We start from the raw sequence: 12,473 nt of genomic DNA on the forward strand, positions 1-12,473 counted from the left end.
CATGGTTGCATTTTGAGGTATAGCATCATGAAAGATTTTTAGTTTTTCCTAATGAGTTTTACACATTTGTACTTTTCTATAGTTAAGTATGTCTGTTAAAAAAAAAGAGGGTATAATTAGTAGCATTACAAACAAGTTTATTTTGTTTCTACCTTTCTTTTAGAACTAAAGGTTGATTAGTTCTTTCTCTTTCAAAAAGTCTCTCTGTGTGTGTGTGTGTGTGTGTGTGTGTGTGTAACATTGGGGATTGAGCCAAGGGGTGCTTTACCACTATTTACCTAGCCCTTTTCTATTGTTATTGTGAGGCAGGGGCTCACTAAATTGCCCAGTGGGCCTCAAATTTGGGATTCTTTTGCCTTAGCCTTCTGAGTCACTGGGATTACAGGAGTGTCCACCACACCCAGCTGAATGATTCTAAGAAGACACACTAATTTAAATTTATCCATATAGACAATTATGTTAAAATAAAGAACTCAAGGAAAAAAATATAACCATTGGCTTATTTAAAATGTGTTTTCTCTCCCTGTCTGACATCCCTTTTCCTTTTCGTATCCTGGCCCTCAGCTTTCACAATAGTAGGAAACCATTCTTGGCACGTGTTTTACAAGAATAGGAAGTGCTTCTGAATCCAGTAATTCCAGTGCCCACCCTAAAGGTAATAATAAAGAATATTTAAATGTTTCCTTTTGTTGATTGAGAGAAAAATGCTCAGAACAGGTTAAGGTCACACCATGGTCACAGGTAACAGAAGGATAATGTTCAAGTCATGCCTTGATATAAGAACAGGTGGGTGACCTGCTGAAAAAGAAGTGAATCCAATGGATCTTTGGACTCTGCATTTGTATGGAGAATGTTCCAGGAGGTAATCAGAGATATCTTCCAATTCCAATATTCTGAGCTCCTTTGAACAAACTTATGTGATTAAGAGTTGGTGTAAGATTCATAGACAATCCCAAACCCAATGTCCTCCATCACAGATTTTTGCCCATATTTCTATTTCTTTATTTACTTTTAAGTTAAAAACTAACAGCCAGTATCATGAGAAAAGATCAACAGTAAGAAACAGAACATGGAAAACAGGAAAAACTTTTGTTTTCAATCTATGAAAATGGAGAACTCGCTGTACTTTGTTTTCATATGCCTAAATGAAATGGCCTGGCTAAATAGCAAATACAATCTCTCAAGCAATTAAGTCTTTTCATGATCCTACATATGTTCTTAAATGACTAGAACATTTGGGAAGGAAATAAATGTTAGGACTTCGGACTTAGAAGACTCTAAGACTCTTTGGACTCAGCATGTAAGACTCCAAGAGGTCTGAATCTCAATTTCCTTTTTTAAATAAAATGAGAATATAATACTTCTCTGACAAGGTCACTGTGAAGATAAATGAAAAATAATATAAAAACATGTACCTGCTACATGTACCTACTACATAGCAGGTACTTAAACTATACTTTCTCCCTCACTTCTTATTTCCAGAACCACAAAAACAATAGGCATCCCAAAATATTTGTTAACCAAAGGGCTTATTGGATGATATATATAAAAGGGCTGAGAAAGGCGAAAATTTCAAAATTGATTGGGAAAAACAACAACTGGAAAAGCATACACCAAATATAAACAGTGGTCATCTTTGGATTGTAGGAATATATTTGCTTTTTATTCTCATCTTTATCACTATCCATGTTTTCTAATTTTCTGCAATGAATATATTACATTCATAATTAAGAATGTTAAATAAAATTATTTGGGCCTACGTGAACCCATTAATTAAGTTTAAAATCACTTCTTATTAATTTGATGCAATAGGAAGATTGCAGCACAGCCAGTGAAATATTCTTGCCAATGAATAAATACATATTTCAAATTGAATCCCTCCTCCAGTTCTATGTTTTCTAAAAACATAGAGGATATGACATAAATATTCAATCAGAAAAATCCAGAATATAGGAAATTCTACAGGAATGTGACCCTATTTTTCCATCAGCAAGTGGCTGGAAGCAGGCTGAGGGTATAGCTGGGTGTGATTTACACACACATAAGTGTATGTGCACAGTATGCGTGTGTATATACATGCATGGCTGGAAGATGGAAAAGGGGAGAGAAACAGATTAACACAGACTTAAGGGATGTAACATAACAACCAAACGCAAAGTATAAACCTTGCTTAGACCCCAACTGAACAAACCAAGTATAAAAAGTCATTTTTTAGCCAATCAAGGAAATCTGAATGGAGATTTAGGTATGAATTAGACAATAAGAATTATTGTTAATTTTGTTGAGAATAAGAATAATAGTGTTGTGATTTTATTTAAAAAGAGATATATATTACAGTATTTATGGGTGAAATGTTATGAATGTTTGCCTTTTGCTTTAAAATACTTTAGCAGAAATAAAAACAAAGAGGCATAGAAAAATGAGAAAGACAAAATATTGTGAATAGCCAAGTTGAATGATGAGTTCGTAAGAATTTATTAAACTATTGTTTCTACTTTTGTGTCTACATTTGAAATTTTCCCACTAAAAGTAAAAAAAAAAAATGTATCTGATCCTTGAAAAACATTAAGGAAGTGCTCAATAGGAAAAGTGCGTCTTCAGTTTCTGCTTTCCCCATTGTGCTCTTGTCCTCTGTTGAGATGATATACCCTGTGACCACATTATCTGTATGTCTAGGAATGGCTGAGCGGGTCAATAATATTGAACATTGTGTTTCAATGTCATTGCCTAGGGTTTTGGAATTTTTAAGTCATTCCAGGAAGCTTGAGGCTATTGGGTAACAAATGACTCACAGGAGAAAGGACCTTCTATTTTCTGCCTAAGGATTGATTCTTTGAGAGATAAACAATCAGCAGATCACAATTTAAATTCCTCATTTTAAGTGAACTGTACTGATAAAGAAGTTTCTGCCTCTTAACCTTGGTTCTGGTTTGTTTTTGTTTTTGTCGTTGTCGTCATCATAGGACTGAACTCAGTGACTTTCCCATTCTGATTTCAATTCTTCTTTTCTGTAGTGCCCTGTATATATGGTTTTGTGATCAACCAGAGCTGGCCTCCCAACGACCTTGGCCAAATCCTGGTGCCTAGAGTCCATCCATACCAAACTTATTAAATTTTGTCTTTGTGGACTTGGTCTTTAGGTATACTTGGCTACTTAAAAAGCTGATTACTGTTTTCTGTTTACCAGAATTTAGTTAGGTGGGTGGGACGCCCCTCTGCTTGCAACAGCCCTAATAACCATTTTTCTAAGCATGCTTTTAAGTGTTAGAGGAGAAAGATCCAAATATACAGGGTTCACAACTATCCCATGCTTAAGCTCCATGCCTGACTCCAAAATGATTAGATATAATATCAAGTGTGATATTATGTCAATTGGTCAATATTAAATATATCCTACTAAATAGTGACATAAAATGATAATTGTTTCCATGTTACAAAAAGAGATGATCTCTAAAAGTTTTATTAGTAAACATCTCTTCTTTCACTGAAAGCAACACACTTAGAGAAAGATTGTCAAGCATATTATTCTCCTTTCAACCAATAACCCTAGACAGATACAACTTGCACATTCCTTTAGGGCAAAGCTTAGTGCTATAATTTGCACACATGGTTACTTGCTACAGGTTATTCATTGACCACCAGAAAACTGGATTTTCTGGGTCACCTAGTAGAAAATATTTCACTATAGTGACAATGTTGACTTTAAAAAACTAGAATTAGGGTCTGAGCCTGGTGGTGCACACCTGTAATTCTAGCGACTCAGCAGGCTGAGACAGGAAGATCACAAGTTTAAGGCAAGCCTGGGCAACTAAAGGATAGACCCTGTTTCAAAATAAAAAATAAAAAAGGGCTAGGAATGCAGTACAGTGGCAGAGCACCCTTGGGTTCAGTCTTTAGAACTGTAAAAAAAAAAAACAATAGTTTGCTAATAAGTAAATAAATAAAATTAAAAAATAAAAAATAAATAAAAGAATTAGGATTATGCATTTGAAGTCAGTGTCTAATATATTAGATACTTAATAAAATTATTTTTTTGGAATGAATCTATGAGAAGCTCTCAATTTCTATCAAGCCAGTCTATCCACTATTCAAACCCATCCAGGCCATATCATGTGTAGATGTTAAATAAGCAGAACCTTTCTCAGAATGTTGTCTCCAAGAGGACTTTTACTTGCTAATCAGTCTGAATTTCAATACACTCTGCCGTTGTTTTTCTCCAAGTGATTCAGCACAATCACACTTAAGGAATCCTATATTAGAAATAATTTGAAATTTAGACATTAAAATAAGGTAATGGAGTTTTTACATGGTGTTTACTGAAGAGAGAAATGTCCAACTCACTTTCTTAACATGCAGCATAAGAAATTCCAAGTCTGAAGTGTATGTAACTCCTGTGGCCATTCCAACCCCCAAATAAAACTCTAATGCTAAAAGGAAAGAAAAGAAAGGAAAAAGGAAGGTTTGGTTTTGTTGGATATTAGCCACCATTGAATACTACACAATAAAAGCAGGTTTTGAAGAAGAGACTATATAGAACCAAGTTAAGGACATTGGACAAAATTTGGTGAGTATATATTATTTAATATGTGCCAGGTGCTATTCTTGGAGGTAGAGACACAGCACAAACAAAAAGAATAAAATCTCTTTCTTAGGGATTTTTCATTTTACTTGGAGAGGAAGATAATAAACAAAAACAAGAATAGGTGTATATCATTTCTGGTGGTGAAAAACAAGGAAGTGTGGTAGGTCATGGCCATGAGGCCCTTACATATAAGGGAGTAGAATGCAGAAGTCTTGTAGTTAAGTTGCACAGTCACAGCTGCAAGGAAATCAGGCGTGAACCTCATTCAGCTCATTGTACAGCAGGATAAGGTAGCATACAGATTGTTTCGGATTGCTGACTAGCTGTGTATGAGGACAAGAGAGGAGGCAAGGCCCATAGTTCCATGTTGCTCTGCCCTGGTGGACATCTCCTTCCATATGGGCTGTGAGGACCACCAAACTATAGGAACCTCCATGAGAAAACAGAGGATGCTGAAGGAAAGATTGTCTCTTAGCTTATTCATTCTTTGCATTTTCTTATCAGTTGTTTAGATTTTTTTTTTTTAATTGAGGATTGAATCTAGGATCTTGCACATGTTAGCATCTGCTCTTCCACTAAGCTACATACCCAGCGCTGTTTTAGGAAACTTGAGCCAAGTCCTAGCTATTTTGCCCATTCTCAAACTTGAAGTATTCTTCATGGTTTTCCCTAGAGGGGCAAAAGAAGAATATAATACAAGTAGGAATTGCCAGTCCTAAGGGTAGAAGTGGGACTCCCTTTGTAAAAAGGTGATCAGGTAAGACCTATCTAACGAAATAACGTGAGCAGAGATCTTGGGATGTATGTGGAGGAGGGAAGATATGGAATTCTTGGCCCACGAGCAGCAAGTGCAAGGGCTGTGAGGCAGGATGGAAAATGAGGCAGTCACGCCTGCAGATACGAGAAAGTTGGGAGAGTGGTAGGAAATTATTCAAGGACAGGTTCTGGGAGGATATCTTTATATGGTCATGTCAATCATTGTAAGAACTTTGGCTTTTATTCTATGTGAAAAGATTGGGATTTGATAAAAGGAGTGACATATAATGTGGTTTAAATCTAGAAAAGATCACTTTAGTTATTCAGTTTAGCCTAGGCTCTAGGAGCTAGTATGGAAGCAAGACAAATTCTGGATAATCTATATTTTGAAGGTAGAATGTACAAATTTGCTGATACATGACATGTGAGGTTTATGAAAGACAGAAATCAAGGATGACTCCACATTATCAGTCTACGCAATGGGAAAAAGGTATTGAGACAGGAAATCATGAGAAAGCCAGGTGTGGGGAGGAAAATCCAGTTTGGCTTTGACTGTGTTAAGTCTGATAATGCCTAATGGGCAAGGAAAATGGAGATCTGAAGACAGCAACTTGTGTAGATTCCATGGTGTAATGATGAGGTAGGTGTGTACTCTATTCAACTAAAAAGACAGCAATCTATTCCTTAGGGGGGATTCAAATGAGTAGGTGTCCAAATTTCATAAATTTACTTGAAGGAATCCATTATATATATTTGGTTAGGCCTTCAAGTCTAAGATAATGGGAAGCTGAAATGTCTTAAGTTGTTCTTAATATTTATGACTACATATCTAGTAATACTTTAACTCCTATATTTTCATATATTTATTACTTATGTTTTACCTCTCTCCTCCAAAAAGATATGAGGTTACATTAATGATGGTTTCACACTGAAATCATTAAAAAAAAAAAAGAAAGAAAAAGAGCTGTCCATAAAGACAGACTAGTTGCATGAATGTTCACAGCTACTTTATTCATACCAGCCATAAACTATAAACAACCAAAATACTCATACACAGGAGAAAGGATAACTTATATACAAAAAATGAAATATTATTTAGCAACTGAAAAGAAACAACTACTAATTTATACAACATGGATGAATGCCCAAAACATAAAAGTGGAAAAAAGCCAGGTAAAAAGATTATATATGTTATTGGGTTTTGATTATTCTCTGGAAGTAGAATGGAGATAAACGAGTTTGCAAAATAAAATCAATAAAATAAAAATAGCTCTGTGTGAACTTTCTCTGGATGTCACTAGATTTGTGCTTTATAAATGTCTTTGGTTGAGAGGATAGAAAAGGAATGTCTAAATACACCAAAGAAGAGCTACGGAAACAGAATTGTATGAATTAGGTACAAAAACAAATATAAATCAAAATTTTAAAAAATCCCATGCATATCAGCTATGTATGCTACCATGGAACATGCTTTGTTTCAAGTATGCACAAATTTTATTCTCTGTGGCTATGAATTAGGACAAAAAAAAAAGATTATGTACATACGGATTACATACTATATGATTCCATTCAAATAAAATTCAAGAACAGGCAACTAATCTGTGGTCATTGTTTTGCATGTAAAATATACAACAAAATGAAGAATTACTTCAAGTCCTACTGAAAAGGTTACATACTAGAAAACCTAGTTTAAAATTAATTAATTCTAATTAAGCACAAGTTTCAGCTTTGAGTTTCTCAGCAATCAAAGCAAAAGGGAAGAAAATGAATTACCTAGATCTACTACATAATATCAGCAAGTATCAAAAGAGAAAAAAATTTCCTAACACTAAATTTTAGAATATCTAGACAAGGAACATGAGACATTAAAACGTTAAAGGAATGTTATTGACTCATTTTTATCTACCAATCCTCAAAAAAGGAGAATATTAAGTCATGATTCTATAAAGGACTTTCTATGGGGAGTTAAAGGAAGGTATCAATGCAGAGTTGTTTTCCAGAATACCAGTTAGCTGCAGGGAGAGGAAAAGAATCCTCAGATTTCACAGGTTGTTACCTTTCTGGACACCTCAGCAAGGTTCACTTAATTTTTTTTTCAGCAGGGTTTGTGATGGAATTTGGATATCAAATAAGTAGGGATAAAGTATAATGTTCTCTAGAGTTGATTAAATCTAAGTATGTCAGTTTAGCTACTAAACCAATACTTGGCTAATGATGAGGTGTTAAGAAATGTTCTAAGAACTTGCCATGTTCATACTCAAATGGAAAACCTCTATTTACTTGAAGGCTTAATGTTTACCTTTACCTCTGGCATTCTGAAAACTCCATTCTGAAACCTCTTCTGAGTCCCCTTTCACACTTATGTAGGGGCATAATTGAAATCAATAATTTGTTGTGAAGAACTCCCTACATTTAACATTTGGCTCCATCTACTAAATATAAGTGATATCCTCCAGTCCTGTGTTTAAAAAAAAAAAAAAGGAAAAAAATCCTGTATAGATGCCTTTTGATAACACTGGGTCTGGAAGAGCAGCTGGCCCAAAATACCAGTCCCTATAGAGCATGGATCTTGGTTTGAAACATTCGCATCTACTCCTGTCTTGTAAAACTCTTAATATGGCCTCAGAGAATATTTAGTTTGTTTTTGTACTGGGAATTGAACTCAGGGGTGCTTAACCACTGAGCCACATCCCCAGCACCTCCCCCACACTTTTTTTTTTTTTTTTTGAGACAGGGTCTTGCTAACTAAGTGAGACCATGTTTCAAAGTAAAAAACATAAAAATGGCTAGGGATGTAGCTCAATAGTAAAGAGCCTCTGAGTTCAATCCCAGTTCCAAAGGACAAAAAAGAGAACTTTTTGGGAAATGATATATCATTGAAACAAAGGTTACAATGGAAAAGACTAGGGTAGTACAGAAAGGAATACTTCATTCAATAAGTAATAAAGAGCTCCAACTATGTGCCAGACACTCTATTAAAATACCAGTCTAGGCACTAGAGATACAGTTCAGTGGCGGAGTACATGCCTAGTATGAGGCCCTGGGTTTGATTTCCATTAACACCAAAAAAGTAAAAAAGAAAAAGAATAAAAGAACTGGAGTTTAACGTAAAAAAATATACTAATCAAATAAGCAATGATAATGAAACAAAATTTTATATCATATTAAATGTCACGAGAGAAATATAGGTAGGATACTATGAGATTCTCTGAGAACAAGAGAAACTTTCTGATTAGTTCAGGAAAAGTTGGTTGCCACTGAGGGAGGAACACCTAAACTAACTCCTGAAGATTGAGTAGAAGCTAACTAAAGGGCCTAACAGGGAATAGATGGGAATAATTTCACAGGTGTGAGAATAGCATTCACCAAAAAGCCACCAAGAGCCAGTGTGACAGGATGCCAAGAGCATCCTGTTAGTTAGATCAAGATGTGGTTGAGAGTGAATTGAGATTAGGCTGCACAGCAGTTAAGTATTTTGGTCTAAAAAACCAGAAGTCATGACAATGTTTCCAGCAGGAGGCGTGATAATAAAAATATCAAATTTGTGCTTTGCAAAGATCAGTGTGACTGCTGTATGAAGAAAGGATCATAGATAAATACAGGGTAGGTGTAGTGAGGTGGTTAACCCATGACTATGGAAGACCCAGAAATTGTTGGGAAGACTGGTGACTGTCCAGAGTGTAGGTTTCTGGTTGGCCTTCTTAAAAAATACTCCAAGTTTGTTTGATGGAAAGACCACATCTTATGACCAGAGGAAGTAGTTTTTATTTTAGTCACTAATACAAGAACCAGGTTATCCAAAAACTGTTGACAACAGATTCTCTTGGGGAATGTGATGGAGTGAAGATGGTAGAAAGAGGGAGACAGTCATTTTTTACTTTTAACACTTCTATATTTAATAAAAAAAAATTTTAGTTGTAGATGAACACAATACCTTTATTTTGTTTATTTAGTTTTATGTGGTGCTAGGAATTGAACCCAGGGCCTCACATATGCTAGGTAAGTGCTCTACCACTGAGCTACAACCTCAGCCCCTATATTTTTTAAATAGTGAAAATGTAAATACAAATGTTGAAAAAATGAATATATGAATTGCATAATTTATATATAAATTATTTATAAATAATGGAGAGAGCTAAGGATCATCTTGTATCATGTCACCTTAGGACTGGATTTTGAGCGCTGAAGAACTCACACCCACCCCTTTGGCTTCACAAGATTGAGCTACAATAGAAAACTAGAAGAATTAAAAAGTGTAGAATCTATAATTTACAAATTGTATTTGGAAATATTTTAACTTATAGTTTCAAAATTCAGTTAATACTTCAAAATATCTTAAATTGTTTTTAATATTTTTTTAATAAGACAAAAGCCTAAAGTGATCAACAGTCAGAGAGCTGAGACTGAACTATGTTTTATCCTCAAAATCATGAACCACAAAGACCTATGCAGTAGAAAGCTAGAGATGACTGACAGGTCTGTGGACATGAAGGGTTGTACTTTTTCTAAATAGAGACATAAGAAGTCCTTATCATGGAAACAGTCTCAAAAAAGAGTTAAACAAGAAAGGATGGTGTCTAACACAGAATAGGATCTATATAATTCTGGGCAACAATCTCTTTGTTAGGTAGAAGAGGGGGTGTCTAACAAATCTTACAGATTTATTCAGCATTAACTCAGAACCACATTCAAATGTGGAATTTGGATTTTTTTCATTTCAACAATCCATTTGATTTTCATTTAACTGCCTTTGAATTTCTTTAATCTCTGTACTCCTACTTCTGATATTTGAGATAAACACTATTTAGAACACTGTGTACTTTTTTTTTGCATCCCACTTATGAATATGAGTGTAGAAAATATTTTTAAAGGATTCAAGAAAAAGCAAAGAAAAATTATGCATTAAAAAAACAAGATCAGTGTTTACTTTCTAACAGTGGTGATAAGGGTCACAAAAAGCATTAATCACCTATAAAGTACTGAGCTATATCATGTGTACACTTTCACACTCATTATTTATTTGCTAATTCTGGATCAGAGATTCTCATTCCTGTGTCAGATAATTGATCATCATCAAAGTCCTAAAAACTTGCCAAGATTTATATAATCTTATTTTCTGATTTCTGTGCTCTTTATTCAGCTAGTACTTATAAATTTCTACTGTTTATAAGCCATTCAGGTCTATATTTTGTTACAGCAGCCCAAATGTAGTAAGAATTCAAGGACAAGGAAGGATAGTTGAGTCTGTTTGGAACCCACTAGGAAACTGGACAGTCCCCTCTGTATGTCTGGTTTTCTTTGTAATCTTTTAATTTCCATTGCACTTTGGTTTTTCCAAACTACACCAGGAACACGATTTCCAAGGGAACAGCCTAGCAACTCAGCTGGAGCACCAAAACTCCTAGAAGACATCAGAATGACCAAGCTTGGGTGAGAGGCGCACTCTCTATTCAACTGACTCTAAGTTAGGGAAATTATTAGTAATGGAAGTAAAGTCGTTATGAGCACCATGTTAGATCAATCTGGCCAAATCAATTATAAATGTTATGAAGTATCCTGTGTTTTACTAAGACAATTATACAAAAATCTTTAAAAATTCTAATGAAACAATTGTGTTATAGTTAAGTACAATTATGGGTCTCTGGGAGCTTGGAGCCTGCCTGTCACACTTGACTTTGATGAAAAGGGCAAACACTTGAAGGCAGTGAGAAGTTGGGGTGGTTACCACATTTTGCTACCCTAATACCTCATTATGATCAATGGGAAAACAGAACATTTTTTCTTCTAAAATACAAACCTTTAATGGTCCATAGACTACTAAATAAAGTCCTCAAGATGGCATATAAAGGAACTGGAGGTGTAGCTCAGTGGTGCAGTACTTCCCCAGCATGTGTGAGGCCCTGGGTTCAATCTCTAGCATCACATTTTTAAAAAAGGAAAAAAATAATAATAATAAAATAGAGAAGGTCCTCCATAACCCAGTCCCATGCACTTTGCATTCTAAAGTTCTCACTAACCCTCCTGGGTCTGCTTTTCCCTTACAGCACTGATCATAGTGCATTATTGAAGCCAGATTTACAGATAGGTAGTTAGTGTAGTTAGGTAAATTGGGTCTAATAGAGTAAGAGAACTAAAATAGAGGCCATTATAGAGAATGGAGTCTGGGAAAGCAGAACAGCACTTGGGGAAATTGAAATGTTAATGTCTCCAAGGCTTGGGACCCTTCTAAGGAACTGTTAATGAAACAGCTCTCAGCAAACAGGGAAATGATAATCAAAGCTGCCCCAGGCCCTTCCTGCCCAGGTTACACCTTCAGTGCACCTATTTCCCACCTTTTGGGCCTTCCCATCTGCATTCCATCACTGAAAGATAAAGGGAAACAAAAGACATGAGTGTGGGAAAGCTGAAAGAAGACCTTAGCTATAAAAAAGGGAAGACCTGCCTCTTCCAGGGATTCCGGATTCTGCCTTTTGGGTCCCCTTCTTCCTCTGGGGAGAAGTCCTTTCTGCTGTTCTTTAATAAAGCTTCTCCTTTCCACTCTAAACTTGCCTTGGTGTGTTTCTCTGATGTTATACTTCAGCATTCGGGTAAGCAAGAACTCGTCACCATGCCGATAAACAGCAGTAACATTATAATTGGCTGGTTATACATAAGTCCCTTTTAGTATACTGTAAGCCTCCACAAAGCTGTATCTTTTAACATACAGTGTTGGGTATATATAGGATGCTCAGCAAGTATTTGATGAATGAATAATATGCTCCTACATTTTTATCATGAAGTCATAAAATTTTAGTAGTTCTCCTTTTATCAGAATGCGATCATTATGTATAATTTAAGGCACCAATTTTTAAAAAAATGAACATAACTCTTTTAAAACGAATTCTCAATCCCTAGGTATCCACCTAGCTGAAATCTCTCTCAGGTTGGTTGGTTTGTTTTTTTTTTGGTACTGGGGATTGAATCTAGGGGAACTCAACCACTGAGACACATTCCCAGTCCCTTTTTTGTATTTTATTTAGGGACAGGGTCTTACTGACTTGCTTAGGGCCTTACTAAATTGCTGAGTCTGGCTTCGAACTTGTGATCTTCCTGCTTTAGCCTCTCAAGCCGCTGGGATTACAGGCATGTGCCACCG

Source organism: Marmota monax, unplaced genomic scaffold (assembly GCF_021218885.2).
Source record: "Marmota monax isolate L192 unplaced genomic scaffold, Marmota_monax_Labrador192_F-V1.1 WCK01_AAM20220418_F8-fsc00011, whole genome shotgun sequence".
In the NCBI taxonomy this organism is placed as follows: domain Eukaryota; kingdom Metazoa; phylum Chordata; class Mammalia; order Rodentia; family Sciuridae; genus Marmota; species Marmota monax.